Genomic DNA, 14,785 nt, shown 5'->3' with positions numbered 1-14,785 from the left:
CATGTTTTGCATCATGTTGCTTGTGCATTTCCCGTGATTGATTGTGGGTCCATTGCTTGTGTTCTTGTGTTGGGTAGAGCCGGGAGACGAGTTCGTGAACGAGGAACCTATTGAGTACGCTTACGAGGATCAAGCTTTCGACAACTCTGAGAACCTTGTAGGCAAGATGACCATACCCTCGAAATCACTTCTATCTTTGCTTTGCTAGTTGTTCGTTATATTGCCATGCTACGCTACCTACCCCTTGCTATATCATGCCTCCCATATTGCCATGTCAGCCCCTAACCATCCTTTCCTAGCAAACCGTTGTTTGGCTAAGTTACCGCTTTTGCTCAGCCCTTCTTATAGCGTTGCTAGTTGCAGGTGAAGATGAAGTTTGTTCCATGTCGGAACATGGATATGTTGGGATATCACAATATCTCTTATTATATTAATGCATCTATATATTGGGTAAAGGGTGGAAGGCTCGGCCTTATGCCTGGTGTTTTGTTCCACTCTTGCCGCCCTAGTTTCCGTTATACCGGTATTATGTTCCTTGAGTTTGCGTTCCTTACGCGGTTGGGTGATTTATGGGACCCCCTTGACAGTTCGCCTTGAATAAAACTCCTCCAGCAAGGCCCAACATTGATTTTACCATTTGCCACCTAAGCCTTTTCCCTCGGGTTTTCGCGAGCCCGAGGGTCATCTTTATTTTAACTCCCGCGGGCCAGTGCTCCTTCGAGTGTTGGTCCGAACCGAGCAGCCTGCGGGGCCACCACGGGGAAACTCGAGGACTGGTTTTACTCGTTGCTTGACTTATCCGGTGTGCCCTGAGAACGAGATATGTGCAGCTCCTATCGGGATTTGTCGGCGCATCGGCCGGCTTTGCTGGTCTTGTTTTACCATTGTTGAAATGTCTTGTAAACCGGGATTTCGAGACTGATCGGGTCTTCCTGGGAGAAGGTTTATCCTTCGTTGACCGTGAGAGCTTATGATGGGCTAAGTTGGGACACCCCTGCGGGGTATTATCTTTCGAAAGCCGTGCCCGCGGTTATGAGGCACATGGGAATTTGTTAATGTCCGGTTGTAGAGAACTTGTCACTTGATTTAATTAAAATACATCAACCGTGTGTGTAGCCGTGATGGTCTCTTCTCGGCGGAGTCCGGGAAGTGAACACGGTTTGAGTGATGAATGACGTAAGTAGGAGTTCAGGATCACTTGTTGGTCATTACTAGATGACGACCATTCCGTTGCTTCTCTTCTCGCTCTCTTTTGCGTATGCTAGCCACCATATATGCTTAGTGCCTGCTGCAGTTCCACCTCATTACACCATCCTTTCCTATAAGCTTAAATAGTCTTGATCTCACGGGTGTGAGATTGCTGAGTCCTCGTGGCTCACAGATTCTACCAACACAGTTGCAGGTGCCGACGATGCCAGTGCAGATGACGAAATCGACCTCAAGTGGGAGTTCGACGAGGAACGTGGTCGTTACTATGTTTCTTTTCCTGATGATCAGTAGTGGAGCCCAGTTGGGACGATCGGGGATCTAGCATTTGGGGTTATCTTATTTTCATTTGGATTTGACCGTAGTCGGTCTATGTGTGTATTTTGGTGATGTATGAATTATATTCATGTATTGTGTGAAGTGGCGATTGTAAGCCAACTCTCGTTATCCCATTCTTGTTCATTACATGGGATTGTGTGAAGATGACCCTTCTTGCGACAAAACCACAATGCGGTTATGCCTCTAAGTCGCGCCTCGACACGTGGGAGATATAGCCGCATCGTGGGCGTTACAGATCCCAAGACGGCGTCATCACCAGCACCTTTGGCAGTCGAAGACCACCTTTAGTCAGGATAGCTTCTACTAGCTGTCCCCTTTCAAAATGGCCGTTGTTGGCTCCCTTCCCGCTCGATATTTGGGAAGAGGACCAGTGCCTCTATAAATAGGGCTAGCCACCACAGTAGGAGGGGAGGGCTGGACCGGATCAATCTCATCTAGAGCCAACAGAAGCGGAGCAACTCCTCTCCAGCCACCACCACAAGAACACCTCCCCTCGCGAGGCTGTTCTTCCTCTGTACTGTTCAGCCCGAGAGGCAATCCATCACACCACACACTGGAGTAGGGTATTACACCACAATGGTGGACCGAACCAGTATAAACCTCGTGTCTCTTGTGTTGTTCATCGTGCTAGCTTAGAATCGCGGCGAAGTTGTGGGCGTATTTCGCTAGGGAGGAGATCTTCGTGCGCACCCAAGAGTTCGAACCTTAAGGGTCTTGCTGGAACCCGATATCTGACATTTGGCGCGCCAGGTAGGGGTGCGCCGGAGCTCTCCCTACCATCGGCTCGCTCTACACCAACACCGTGCTTCGCCCTCATGGCGGACAACACGCCTCCAGCTCCGGCGGCCGATGCGAGGGCCAGGGGGCTCCGAGCCTTGGCCCCCGTCTTGCGGCAGGTGCAGTGGCCGCACAAGTTCAAACCAGAGATGTCGCCGCACTACGACGGCGCGGCGGATCCACTGGTTTTCCTGCTAGCATACGAGGAGGCCGTCCTCAAGGCCGGCGGCGACGACAAGGTCATGGCTAACTGGTTTCCAATGGCTCTCAACGGCGTGCCGCGCGTCTGGCTGCTTAACCTGCCAACATCTTCTGTGGCCTCCTGGGAGGAGCTACGCAACCTCTTCCTCACCCAATATGCGGGGCCGGCGCCCCCGGTTGTCGCAGCTCTCTTGGGCGGCTCACAGGCTTCACCCTCAGACCGCCACGCCAAGCCGTTCTTCCGCCAGATCGGTGCCACCCTCGCGCGGCAAGGAGCTCCTCCGGGCTGGACTGCACCCAAAGCCGACCTGACCTTCTACTCGGACGATCACCCTGTCAACACCGCCTGCTCGGGGGCGCTCCCAATGCTTTGCACGCCCACCATCTGCCAGGTGGCCGTCACCAAGACCCTCATTGACGGTGGCGCCGGCCTCAACGTGCACTCGGTGGAGGCCTTCAGCCTCCTCCATGTACCGCTGGAACGGCTCCGACCCAGCAAGCCCTTCTCGGGTGTCAGAGGTGGTTCCTCCAGCTCCCTGGGGCAGATCCTCCTTTCTGTGACCTTCGGCACCCACGACAACTTCCGCACAGAGCTGGTCAACTTCGACATTGCACACATCGGCCTCCCGTACAACACAATCCTCGGATACCCCGCCTTGGCTCAGTTCATGGCGGCAACCCAACCGGGCTACAACCTCATGAAGATGCCCGGGAGCAGCGGCGTCCTCACCGTGGCTAGGGACACCAAGGATGCTTTGCTGGCGCTCAAGCTCGCCCTCAAGATAGCCGCGGCAGCGCAGCCTGCCGGCGCGGACACCTCCGAAGCCAAGGGGGCTGCGCCGACCAAGAAGAAGCAGTTGTTCACCCAGGACAAGGCGGAGACCAAGCAGGTGCCAGTTGAGGAGGACGGGTCCTCAGGCGCCACCTACACCATAGGCGCCAACCTCGGCCTCGACCAAGAGGAGGTACTGGTGAAGTTCCTGCGCGCGAACAAGGATGTGTTCGCGTGGGAGCCCAAGCAATTAGCGGGGGTCCCAAGGCAGGTGATTGAGCATCACCTGAATGTGTGCCCCAACGTTCGTCCCGTGAAGAAGAGAGCAAGGTGGCAGTCCACCGAGAAACATGCCTTCATCGTCCAAGAGACCCGCAAGCTGGAGGCGGCAGGTGTTATTCGCAAGGTTCGCTACCCTAAATGGCTGGTGAACCCAGTTGTTGTGCCAAAAAAGGGGGGGGGGAAGGAGCGCATGTGCGTCGACTTCACCAACCTCAACAAGGCCTGCCCTCAAGATCCGTTCCTGCTCCCCCGCATCGACCAAATCGTCGACTCCACCGCCGAGTGCGGCCTGCTGTGTTTCTTGGATGCGTTCTCGGGTTACCACCAAATCAAGATGGCAGTAGAAGACATGGAGAAGATGGCCTTCCTGACCCCATGCGGGGTATACTGCTACACTCTCATGCCATTCGGGTTGCGCAACGCGAGCGCAACCTTCCAGCGGCTGATGCACATCGCCTTAGGCCGGCAGCTCGGGAAGAACGCCGAGGCTTACGTCGACGACATTGTGGTGAAGTCTCGGGAAGCAAAGACCTTGATCCAGGATCTGGAGGAGACCTTCGCGAGCCTCTGCAAGGTGGACCTGCGGCTCAACCCAGAGAAGTGTGTGTTTGGTGTTCCTTTCGTCAAGCTCCTGGGCTTCCTCGTGTCTCACAGAGGGATCGAGGCCAACCCGGAGAAGGTCAAGGCAATCAAAGACATGAGTCCATCGCAAACCCTCAGAGAAATGCAGAAGCTCGCTGGACGCGTCACTGCTCTAGGACGCTTCATCTCCAAGCTGGGGGAGCGCGCCCTGCCCTTCTTCAAGCTGATGAAGAAGAAGGGCCTGTTTGAGTGGACACAGGAGGCCGACCAAGCATTTCAAGACCTCAAGAAGTATCTGACCAGCCCTCCTGTGATGGTGGCACCACGCCCTCTCGAGCCCCTGGTGCTCTACCTCGCCGGCACACCCTACTCCGCCAGTGCAGCTCTAGTGGCGGTTCGGGAAGAGCACCAGGTCAAGGCTGCGTCACGCCCGGACACGGCCCCGGCCGTGGCGGCACAAGACCAAGAAGGCCTCGCGAAGGCCACGGCCTCGGCGGATGGAGACCAGCCTCAGCAGGAAGACGCCCCTAGGGCTGAAGAGGCCGCGCCAGGCAGCCAGGCGCTGGGGGCTCCGTCGTCTCAGGAGGCGTCAAGCCCTCCGGAGGGCACAGGCCTCGTCAGCACACCCATTCTCGTCGAGCACCCGGTGTACTTCATTAGCACGGTGTTGCGGGATGCAAGGGCACGATATCCTATGCCTCAGAAGCTCTTACTCGCGCTGTTGGTAGCTTCGCGTAAGATGCGGCACTACTTTCAAGGTCACCCCATCAAGGTCGTCTCAGCCTACCCATTGAAAAGGGTACTCAGGAGCCCCAACTCCGCTGGGAGGGTCGCCGAATGGAACATTGAGCTGCAAGCGTTTCAGTTGGAGTTCAGCACAACTAGGGTCGTCAAAGGAGCCGCACTTGCAGATTTTGTGGTAGAATGGACAGAGGCGCCAGGGCTCGAAGCGGGCGAGGATCGGTCACTTTCCCAAGGAAGTGAGGCGCCAGACGGTTGGGTCATGTACTTCGATGGAGCATTCTCGCGACATGGCGCGGGGGCTGGCGCAGTGCTTATATCCCCCACTCAGGACAAGCTCTATTATGCCGTGCAGCTCTGTTTCCAGCAGGGCGAGAAGGTGTCCAACAACATAGCAGAATACGAGGGCCTCATAGCAGGTTTGAAAGCTGCAGCAGCACTGGGGGTAAAGCGCCTCATCATCAAGGGGGATTCACAGCTCCTCGTCAACTTCTCCAACAAGGTGTACGAGCCGAAGGACGAACACATGGAAGCGTATCTTGCGGAGGTGTGCATGATGGAAAAGCAGTTTTGGGGGCTGGAGTTGTAGCATGTGCCCCGCGACACCAACCAAGAGGCTGATGACATCGCCAAGAGGGCATCCAGGCGGCTGCCTCAGGAGCCAGTCGTTTTCGAGGAGCGGCTCTTCAAGCCATCGGCGATACCGTCACTTTCATGCACAGCACAGCCTCGGGAGGAACTCCCTTAGCCACCTGCCACAGGAGCCCCGGCCTGTGGCCCAACCTCGGGAGCATGCTTACTCTTGGCTTTGGAGCCTCAGGAGGGATGCTGGACCACGGAATTCAAGGACTACCTCATGCGAGGGACGCCGCCAGAGAAAGAGGAGGATGCGGAACGCGTGGCCCGGCAGGCCACGGCCTACTGCATCCAAGACGGTGAGCTCTACCGGAAGCGGCCAAATGACGTTTCCCTACGTTGCATCTCCAGGGAGCAGGGGAAGGAGTTGCTTGCTGACATACACGGTGGAGATTGCGGACACCACTCATCATCACGGACCCTCGTCGGCAAGGCGTTTCGCAGTGGGTTCTACTGGCCTACAGCACTCAACGACGTGACCGAGCTGGTGAAGTCCTGCGAGGCCTGCCAATTCCATGCCAAGCAGATCCATCAGCCGGCTCAGGGCATGCAGACCATCCCGCTCTCGTGGCCATTCGCGGTCTGGGGGCTGGATATCTTGGGCCCGTTTCCTCGAGCGCCTGGGGGTTACCGCTACCTTTACGTCGCCATCGACAAATTCACCAAGTGGGCAGAGGTGGAAGCCGTCCGCACCATTCTAGCCGGTTCCGTAGTCAAATTCATCAAGGGCCTCGTGAGCCATTTTGGGGTCCCCACCGCATCATCACCGACAACGGTTCACAATTCACTAGCAATCTCTTCAGAATGTATTGTGCTAACCTTGGAACGCAGATCTGCTACGCTTCGGTGGCGCACCCCCGGAGCAACGGACAGGCCGAACGCGCCAACGCGGAGGTCCTGCGGGGCCTCAAGACCAGGACCTTCAAGAAGAAGCTGGAGGCCTGCGGCAGGGGCTGGTACGACGAGCTCCAGTCCGTGCTGTGGTCCATCCGCACTACCGCCACCAAGCCTACCGGTGAGACCCCATTCTTCCTCGTCTACGGAGCTGAAGCAGTTCTCCCTCACGAGGTCAGGTGTCGCTCCGCGCGGGTCCTGGCCTTTGACGAGCCGCAGCAGGACGCCATGCGAGGGATGGACCTCGTGTTGGGGGAGGAACGCCGCCGTGAAGCTACGCTGCGGGCAGCAAGATACCGGTAGGCGCTGCGGCGGTACCACTGCCGCAACATCCGCCCCAGGACTCTCGAGGTAGGTGACCTCGTGCTCAGGCGGGTGCTCTCCAGGGAAGGGTTGCATAAGCTCTCGCCCATGTGGGAGGGCCCGTTCAAGGTTGTTCATGTTTCGAGGCCTGGCGCCGCGCGCCTGGAGACTCAGGAGGGGGTGCCCATCCCAAACGTCTGGAACATTCAGCACCTCTGGAAGTTCTACCCCTGAAGAAAGGCCCAGTGCCTGCGAAGAAGGCCTGGTGCCTGTGAATCTCACCGCTCGAAGAAAGGCCCAGTGCCTGTAAAGAAGGCCCGATGCCTGTGAAGCTCGCCGCCCAAAGAAAGGCCAGGTGCCTGTGAAGAAGGCCCGGCGCTTGTGAAGCTCGCCGCCCAAAGAAAGGCACGGTGCCTGTGAAGAAGGCCCGTCGCCTGTGAAGCTCGCCGCCCGTGACACTCTTACGTAATAATGAGTTGGGGCTGTACATGCCCCGGAGTCTCCGGAGAGCCGCCCTCGGGCCCCGGGGGCTCCCGCCCATGCCCAGTGGCAGCACTTAGCTCCGCGCTGGTGAGAAGTCGTCGAAGACTAGACTAGGTGCCGGACACGGCTTTTCATTTGCTTTTCGCAGTTGGCTTGTTCTCCCTTGTTTGAGCCTTTATTGAAGTTGCTTCTAGTGTTGTTTGCCGTCTTCTGCCCCTGTTCTCCATTTTTGGCTTTTGTCTGGCTCGCTCTCTCTCACAAGCCTCGCGAGGGGGCTGCGCGGGCCCCCTCGTGAGCTCCTTTTTCGCCTGGTTCTCGCGAGGCTCCCTCGTTCAAGTTCACAGCGGGAGCACCCCTCCCGGTCCATGCCCCTCGGGCATCACGACGCAGAGCACCGGGCCGTATCCGGCAAACCTCGCGACTAAGGTCAGGAAACGATTCTCCCCACTGGTTTTTGAAGCTCTTAAGGCGCCCGGCGAGGCCCCAAGCAGGCACCTTGCAAGGCGGAAACTACTGCAAACATCCCGAGCTAAGTTGTTCCTACGCGCAGGCACGTAACCACGATACCATCACATAGCACAGGGACAATGAATGTAGCACGATAATTAGGGGATCATAGTTTGTTGCACGCCCCCACGGGGCTCCATACTTCTCTCTCTCAATGCCGGAAAAGGAGAAAAACAAAATAAAAACAGCGCACAACTCGCGAGAAGGGATCTGCGTCATCCTCCTAAGCTCAATCAGACTCCGCCTCGCGCTTCACCGGGGCGCGGCGACGGGATGACCCACTACCGCCTCCGAAGCGGGCGCGGTGGCGTGGTGGCTAGTCGCGGCCACCGCTGAGGCTCGACGAGCTGCGGTCGCCGCCAAGAGCGGGTTCGCCTTCGCCCTCGTCATGGCCGTCGCCAAGGCCGAGCACCTCGTCGCCGTCATTGTCTTCAGGGCAGCACCCAACGCGGCGGCCATCTTCTCCGAACACCCTCACGTAGAGGGTCGCGTCGCCGTTGTACATGAAGTGGAGGGTGCACCGCCTGCCTAGGCCACACGCGCGGGCAAACGCCAGCCAGCCCCGGGCCAGGGCCACGTTCCCGGCAACGGAAATCTCCACCATGACCCAGGAGGCCCTGCTGCAGCAACCATCTGCCTGCAGCCAGAGCCCGTCGGGGCCAGCGACCGGTAGTTCACCGGTGAAGAAGCGAGGGAGCTGGAGCTAGTTGCCAGCTGGGTTATCCGACCACACAACAAACTCCGGCAGCACCTTCGCCGGATGGAAGTGCGGCCGGGGAGGTCGCGCAGCCATGACACGCCTTCCTCCACCGACCAGGCTGCCTCGATATGGGCGGCCACCACCGCGTGAAGGGCCACCACCGCGACCACGAGAAGCCGCGGCGGGAGACGCGGGACGCTTGCGGGGGCGTCCGCGGCCGCGCTTGGGCGGAGGAGAGCCAGGCCCTTCCTGGCAAGCCTTCCCCTTCTCCGCGGCCAAGAACCTCTTCACAGGCGCCATGGGACGCTGCGAGCAATCGGAGCGAGGAGGAAGAAGAAGCAGGCGGGGCGAGGGGAGATGTGCAACGGGGCTCTCGCCCCTCCATACTTATAGCTCCAGGGAGGCCAGCCGTCGACCTCCACGATCGCAGGTAATGATGACTCTTTTTGCATGCAGCAAGGACACGTCAAACCCGTGCAGTTGCCGAGGCAGCGTGGGGAAGCGGAGACGCCCACGTCCAGTAAAGTCGCCTCGCGTCGACCAAGGCCGCAGGCTTTTGGGGCCCGCGGCGCTCCGCACTTGCCCTTTGGCTTCACTGCTAAGCCAAGTCTGAGCGCGCCTTGGGACCGGGGGCTACTGTCGGTGTTCTGGGAACGGGGGTTCCCAGACTTGCCTGCCTGCGGTCTGCAGCGTGGCTCGCCAGCAGCCCAGTACGACCCGTCTTCATCAACCCAAGCTCAATACCCTTACGAGGGGCCAAGCCTCGCGGGGCGGACGACACAATGCCTCCTCAGGGGCGGCCTCACCAGGCAGGCTCGCAAGGAGGCGGAGAGATCAAGGCAAGGGGTACCTCGCGAGGTGCTCATGACGCAAGCCATGACGATCAAGACCAGGCGGGCGCCAGGCGGGCGCCAGCCTGCATAGTGTCCTCGTTTCCTCTTTGGTTCAAAGGGGGCAAGCGCTGGCGCGGAGTACTGAGGCATCAAGCAAAGGTTTCCATATCGGTGCAACGAGACCAAGACTAGCAGAGCGACAGGACGGAGGTCACCGTGGAGCCCAAGACGGCGTCATCACCTGCACCTTTGGCAGTCGAAGACCACCTTTAGTCAGGATAGCTTGTACTAGTTGTCCCCTTTCAAAATGGCCGTTGTTGGCTCCCTTCCCGCTCAATAATTGGGAAGAGGACCAGGGCCTCTATAAATAGGGCTAGCCACCACAGTAGGAGGGGAGGGCTGGAAAGGATCAATCTCATCTAGAGCCAACAGAGGCGGAGCAACTCCTCTCCAGCCACCACCACAAGAACACCTCCCCTCGCGAGGCTGTTCTTCCTCTGTACTGTTCAGCCCGTGTCGGAGTAAATGGCCACGGGTAGCCTAACCGACTCCCCCTGGCTCTTCGAAAAATTATCAGGCTTTTCGAGCCTTCATGCATACAAAGCATAGGGCCGCCTTCCCCGGCCGGCTATCCCCCGGGCCGACTCCTAGAAGGCGACCCAGTCTCAGAAAACCTCCCTCAAGAAAGATACGAGATGGCCGACTCCAGGAAGCCGGCCCCCAAGAGGACCGACTCCCAGAAGCCAGCCATGAAGAAAGCCGACTCCCAGAAGCCTGCCATGAAGAAAGCCGACTCCCAAAAGCTGGCCAAGACTACACCCACTAAGACTATACCCACACAACGGTGATAGGATGGGGCGTGGCCGCAGTACAGCCCACTACCCCCGAATCCCGAAACAGGCATGGCCACAGGGCGCCGTACGGGCCAGCCATCCCCCGTCCGGCGCAGCACTGTAGCCATGTTGGCCCCGACGTCACCCACGACATGTGCCAGAACGGCCCGCGGGCGGCGGGCCCCTTTGCCAGGGAGATATCTGGAGACGGCCTGGCTTCCTCTAGTCGGCCAGGGATGTGGCCGGCTCCCAACAGCCGGCTACCTCCCTCCCTCGAAGCATGCGCCCTATTAAGGAGACAAGACGAGGTAAGGCTACAGTGAGAGCTCGCCAAGACGGCGACACTGTAGCCATGCTTACCTCGACAAAGCCCTTGTCATCAGGGGCGAGGCAACAGTAACCAGCCGCCGACAAAGCCCCCATGCGGTGGGGCCGGCGTGCCAGCCAAGAAGCCGGCAGCCGGCGGGACCCACCAGTCGGCGGGCCCCAATGACCGGCGGAGAAGTCGGCTAGCATAGATACTGATGGCTGGGACCCGCGCCCAGCCAGATTACCATTGTACCCCTGGGGAGTAGGCCTATATAAACCCCCCGGGACACCCATGCAAAGGGTTGGTCTCATAGAATTACACACACCACATAGAGAGAAAGGGAGAGCTAGCCTTGCCCTCCTTCTTCCTCTAACCCGACAGCTCAAGGAGCACTTGTAGCTACTTGTCTTGATCTAGTGCTCATGCGGAGACCCCGCAGAGCAGGACTAGGGGTGTTATCTCCACGGAGAGCCCCGAACCTGGGTAAGATTCGCCGGCGTGCATGTCTTCGCCTCATCCCGTTTCCAGGCACCGGCGACGTCTTACTGGCTCCCACAATGATAAGCCACCCGTTAGCATATGTCGCACCTACCACCCGACATTTGGCGCCCACCATGGGGCCAGGTGCACCGTCGTCCGGAGACCTGTTCTGGACGGGAACCCTTTTCCTCCCCCGCGAGCGCAGCCAGCCCGCTGCACCCGATGGTGCTTGCCCCGACGCGCTGCAAGGCGTTGACGACGTCTGTGCAGCGAGCTGCCTCGCCGATCTTCTTGGCGAGGCTCGCATCTCCGACGAGCCCGCGTCCGATGCAGGCACGGACTACCCCGAGAGCCGCCTCGTCAGCCTCCTCGACCAACTTCACGTCTCAGGCGAGTCTGCTGTAGACTTGGAGTCGGTCGGCTCCACCGACCCGATGCTTGTCGACTCCGACACGGCATCGCTCGACGCCTACCCCTCCGACGTGGTAGTCTTCGACGACCCTCTCCCTCGAGCTGACAGTGGCAGCAGCGCTGTCACTGAGGTGCTGGTCATCAGCCATGTCGCCAACTCGGGCGAGAACGCCCACGACGCCCTGCAAGCGGCGATGCATGACTTATCCGTCCCCATCCCGGCCGACGCCGACGCCGAGACCCTGGAAGCACGCCGCCTCGCCCTCATCGCGGAAGGCCAGAAGATAGCCTCCATGAGACGCCTCACCGAGGCTCACCAGCGCGAAGTCGACCGCGCCGCCTTTGGCACGCCGCCTCATGGCGGGCCGAGCCGAGCCGGCCTTGTCAAGAAGCGCGGCGCGGCCATCGCCAGCATGCTGGGGGCAGACCGCCCCATCTACGCCACCCCGCTCGAGAATCTGCGAGCCGCCCAGGCGGCCGCTGAAGAGCTAAATGGGCTGGGAGCCGATGAGCTCCCCTACATGACAAGGCAAATCCAGCAGCTGATCGACGCGGCCGCAGAACGGCACGAAGCCGGCGCCCGCGCTGAGAGTCCTCCCCCGCACCGAGAGCACGCCACGACATCCCGGTCGCCGACTGTGAGCGGCGCCTGCGCAAGGAAAGACAAGGAGCCGGCTGCTAGCCGCAGCCGGACTCGGATCACCATCGAGCGCGACGCGGAAGGCCGCCCTCGAGCAGTGGAGCGCCAAGGAAATCCGCCTCCTCCCCCGCCTCGAGGGGAGAGATATCCCACCCCGCCACCTGTCACGCATCCGACTCTTGGTGGCCGACTAGGCCACCGCGAAGGAGTCGGCGAGAACGACGCCCGCCACCGGATCGACTGCCTAGCTTGATCCCTGGCGCTAGAAGAAGAAGACGATGTCGGCCCGCCATGTTTTGGCCCCGCATCCGTGACGAGCCCTTCCCCAAAGGGTTCTCGCTCCCCAGAGACACGCCCAAGTACAACGGCTCTGTGAAGCCGGAAGATTGGCTCATCGACTACTCCACTGCTGTCAGCATAGCGAACGGCAACAGGCGCATAGCCGTGAAGTACGTCCCTCTCATGCTGCAAGGCACGGCACGCACCTGGATCAACAGCCTTAAGCCCTACAGCGTCAACAGCTGGCTGGACTTCACGGAAGTCTTCGTCCGCAACTTCACCAGCACGTACAAGCGGCCTCCCAAGCCCCGCCAGCTCTCCCTATGCGTCCAAGGGCCCAACGAGTCGACCCACGAGTACCTCACGCGGTGGGCCGAGCTCCGCAACTCCTGCGAGGGGGTGCACGAGGTTCAGGCCATCGAATACTTCACCGCCGGGTGCCGAGAGGGCACCCTCCTCAAGCACCGACTCCTTTGCGACGAGCCGGCTACCCTCGACGAGCTGCTGGTCATCGCGGACAAGTATGCCACGGCCGACTCGTCGATGAAGACGGAGCTCCGAGTGGACGCCTCTGGGAAGGTGCTCGCTCCAGCTCCCAAGACGCCGGCTGGCGACCCCAATCGGCGCCCCTACCAGAACGACCACAAGTGCAAGGCCCCTATGCCGCCTTCCACCAGTCGGCAGGTGGCCACAGTCGAAGATTAGCAGCCCGAAGAACGGCCCGCTCCCAAGAAGAAGGGCGGCAGGCCGGCTTGGCAGCCGGCCTTCTCCTACGAGCAGACTCTCGATGCCCCCTGCAAGTTCCACAGCGGCGCGAAGCCGTCCAACTACACGACCCGAAAGTGCCACTGGCTCACACGGATCTCCAAGGGCGAGGGGCTGGTGCCGCCTCCGCCTCCCGGCCCGCCGCCTCCAGCCCCCCAGCAGCTGGCTGCTCGACCAGCAGTCGGAGCCATTCAAGATGAGTTCCCTGAAGAGCACGCCGCCTACGTCATCTTCACGAGCCAGGTTGAAGACAAGCGCAGCCGGCGCCGACAGCACCAAGAGGTCAACGCAGTCGCCTCCAGCAACCCCGAGTTCATGCATTGGTTCGAGAAGCCTATCAACTGGAGCCAGGCCGACCACCCAGAGGTGATGCCGTCCCCAGGCTCCTACGCATTAGTATTGGATGTCACCCTCGCAACGGAGAGGCGAGCTGCCCGATTCTCCCGCGTTCTGATTGATGGCGGAAGCAGTATCAACATACTGTACCGCGATACCATGGAGAAGCTGAACCTCAAGGCAAAGCAGCTCATGCCAAGCCGGACCGTGTTCCATGGCATCGTACCCGGCCTGTCCTGTTCCCCGATCGGCAAGATCAAGATGGATGTTCTCTTCGGAGACAAGGATCACTTTCGCCGAGAAGCAATCTGGTTCGAGGTAGTAGATCTGGAGAGCCCTTACCATGCCTTGCTTGGCCGACCTGCTCTGGCCAAGTTCATTGCTGTGCCCCACTACGCCTACCTGAAGATGAAGATGCTGAGCTCGAAGGGGATCATCACTATAACCGGCGACTACAAGAAGTCCATCGAGTGCGCCGCAGCCAGCAGCCGGCTGGCCGAGTCCCTCGTAGTGGCAGAAGAGAAGAAGATGCTGGAGCGAGTTGTGGCCATGGCCGGCAAGCAGTCGGCCTTGTCTCCCAACCCCAAGGATTATGATGCGCAGGGCTCCTTCCAGCCGACCAAGGAGATGAAGAAGATACCTCTGGACCCGGAGAACCCGGAAAGGTTTGCAGTCATTGGTGCAAACCTGGACAGTAAATAGGAAGGCGAGCTCGTCGACTTCCTCCGTGAGAATCGAGACATCTTTGCATGGTCCCCAAAGGACATGCCGAGTGTTCCGAAGGATTTCGCCGAGCACAAATTGCACGTCCGAGCCGATGCGAAGCCGGTCAAGCAGCCCCTCCGCAGACTGTCAGAAGAGAAGCGAAGAATCGTAGGAGAAGAGATAGCCTGGCTCCTCGCCGCCGGCTTTATTATGGAAGTATTTTTCCCAGAGTGGCTTGCCAACCCAGTCTTGGTGTTGAAGAATAACAACAAGTGGCATATGTGTATAGACTACACCAGCCTCAACAAGGCCTGCCCCAAAGATCCATTTGCTTTGCCACGGATTGATCAAGTGATAGACTCCACGGCCGGATGCGAGCTGTTGAGTTTTTTGGATGCCTACTCAGGATACCACCAGATTAAGTTGGACCCAGCAGACCCCCTGAAGACTGCCTTCATCACACCATTCGGAGCTTTCTGTTACCTGACTATGACATTCGGCTTGAGGAATGCCGGTGCCACTTTTCAGCGTTGCATGCAGAAATGCCTCCTCAAGCAACTCGGCAGAAATGCCCACGTCTACATAGACAATATTGTGGTGAAGACAGAGAAGCGCGGCACCCTGCTAGAGGACCTCAAAGAAACATTTGCCAACTTGCGCCGATTCCAGATCAAGCTCAACCCCGAGAAATGTGTGTTCGGAGTACCAGCCGGCCAGCTTCTAGGCTTTCTGGTCTCCGAACGCGGCATTGAGTGCAACCCTGTGAAGAT

The sequence above is a fragment of the Aegilops tauschii genome, chromosome 2, assembly GCF_002575655.3.
Source record: "Aegilops tauschii subsp. strangulata cultivar AL8/78 chromosome 2, Aet v6.0, whole genome shotgun sequence".
NCBI classification, from domain to species: domain Eukaryota; kingdom Viridiplantae; phylum Streptophyta; class Magnoliopsida; order Poales; family Poaceae; genus Aegilops; species Aegilops tauschii.
Note: the sequence above shows the minus strand (reverse complement) of the source record.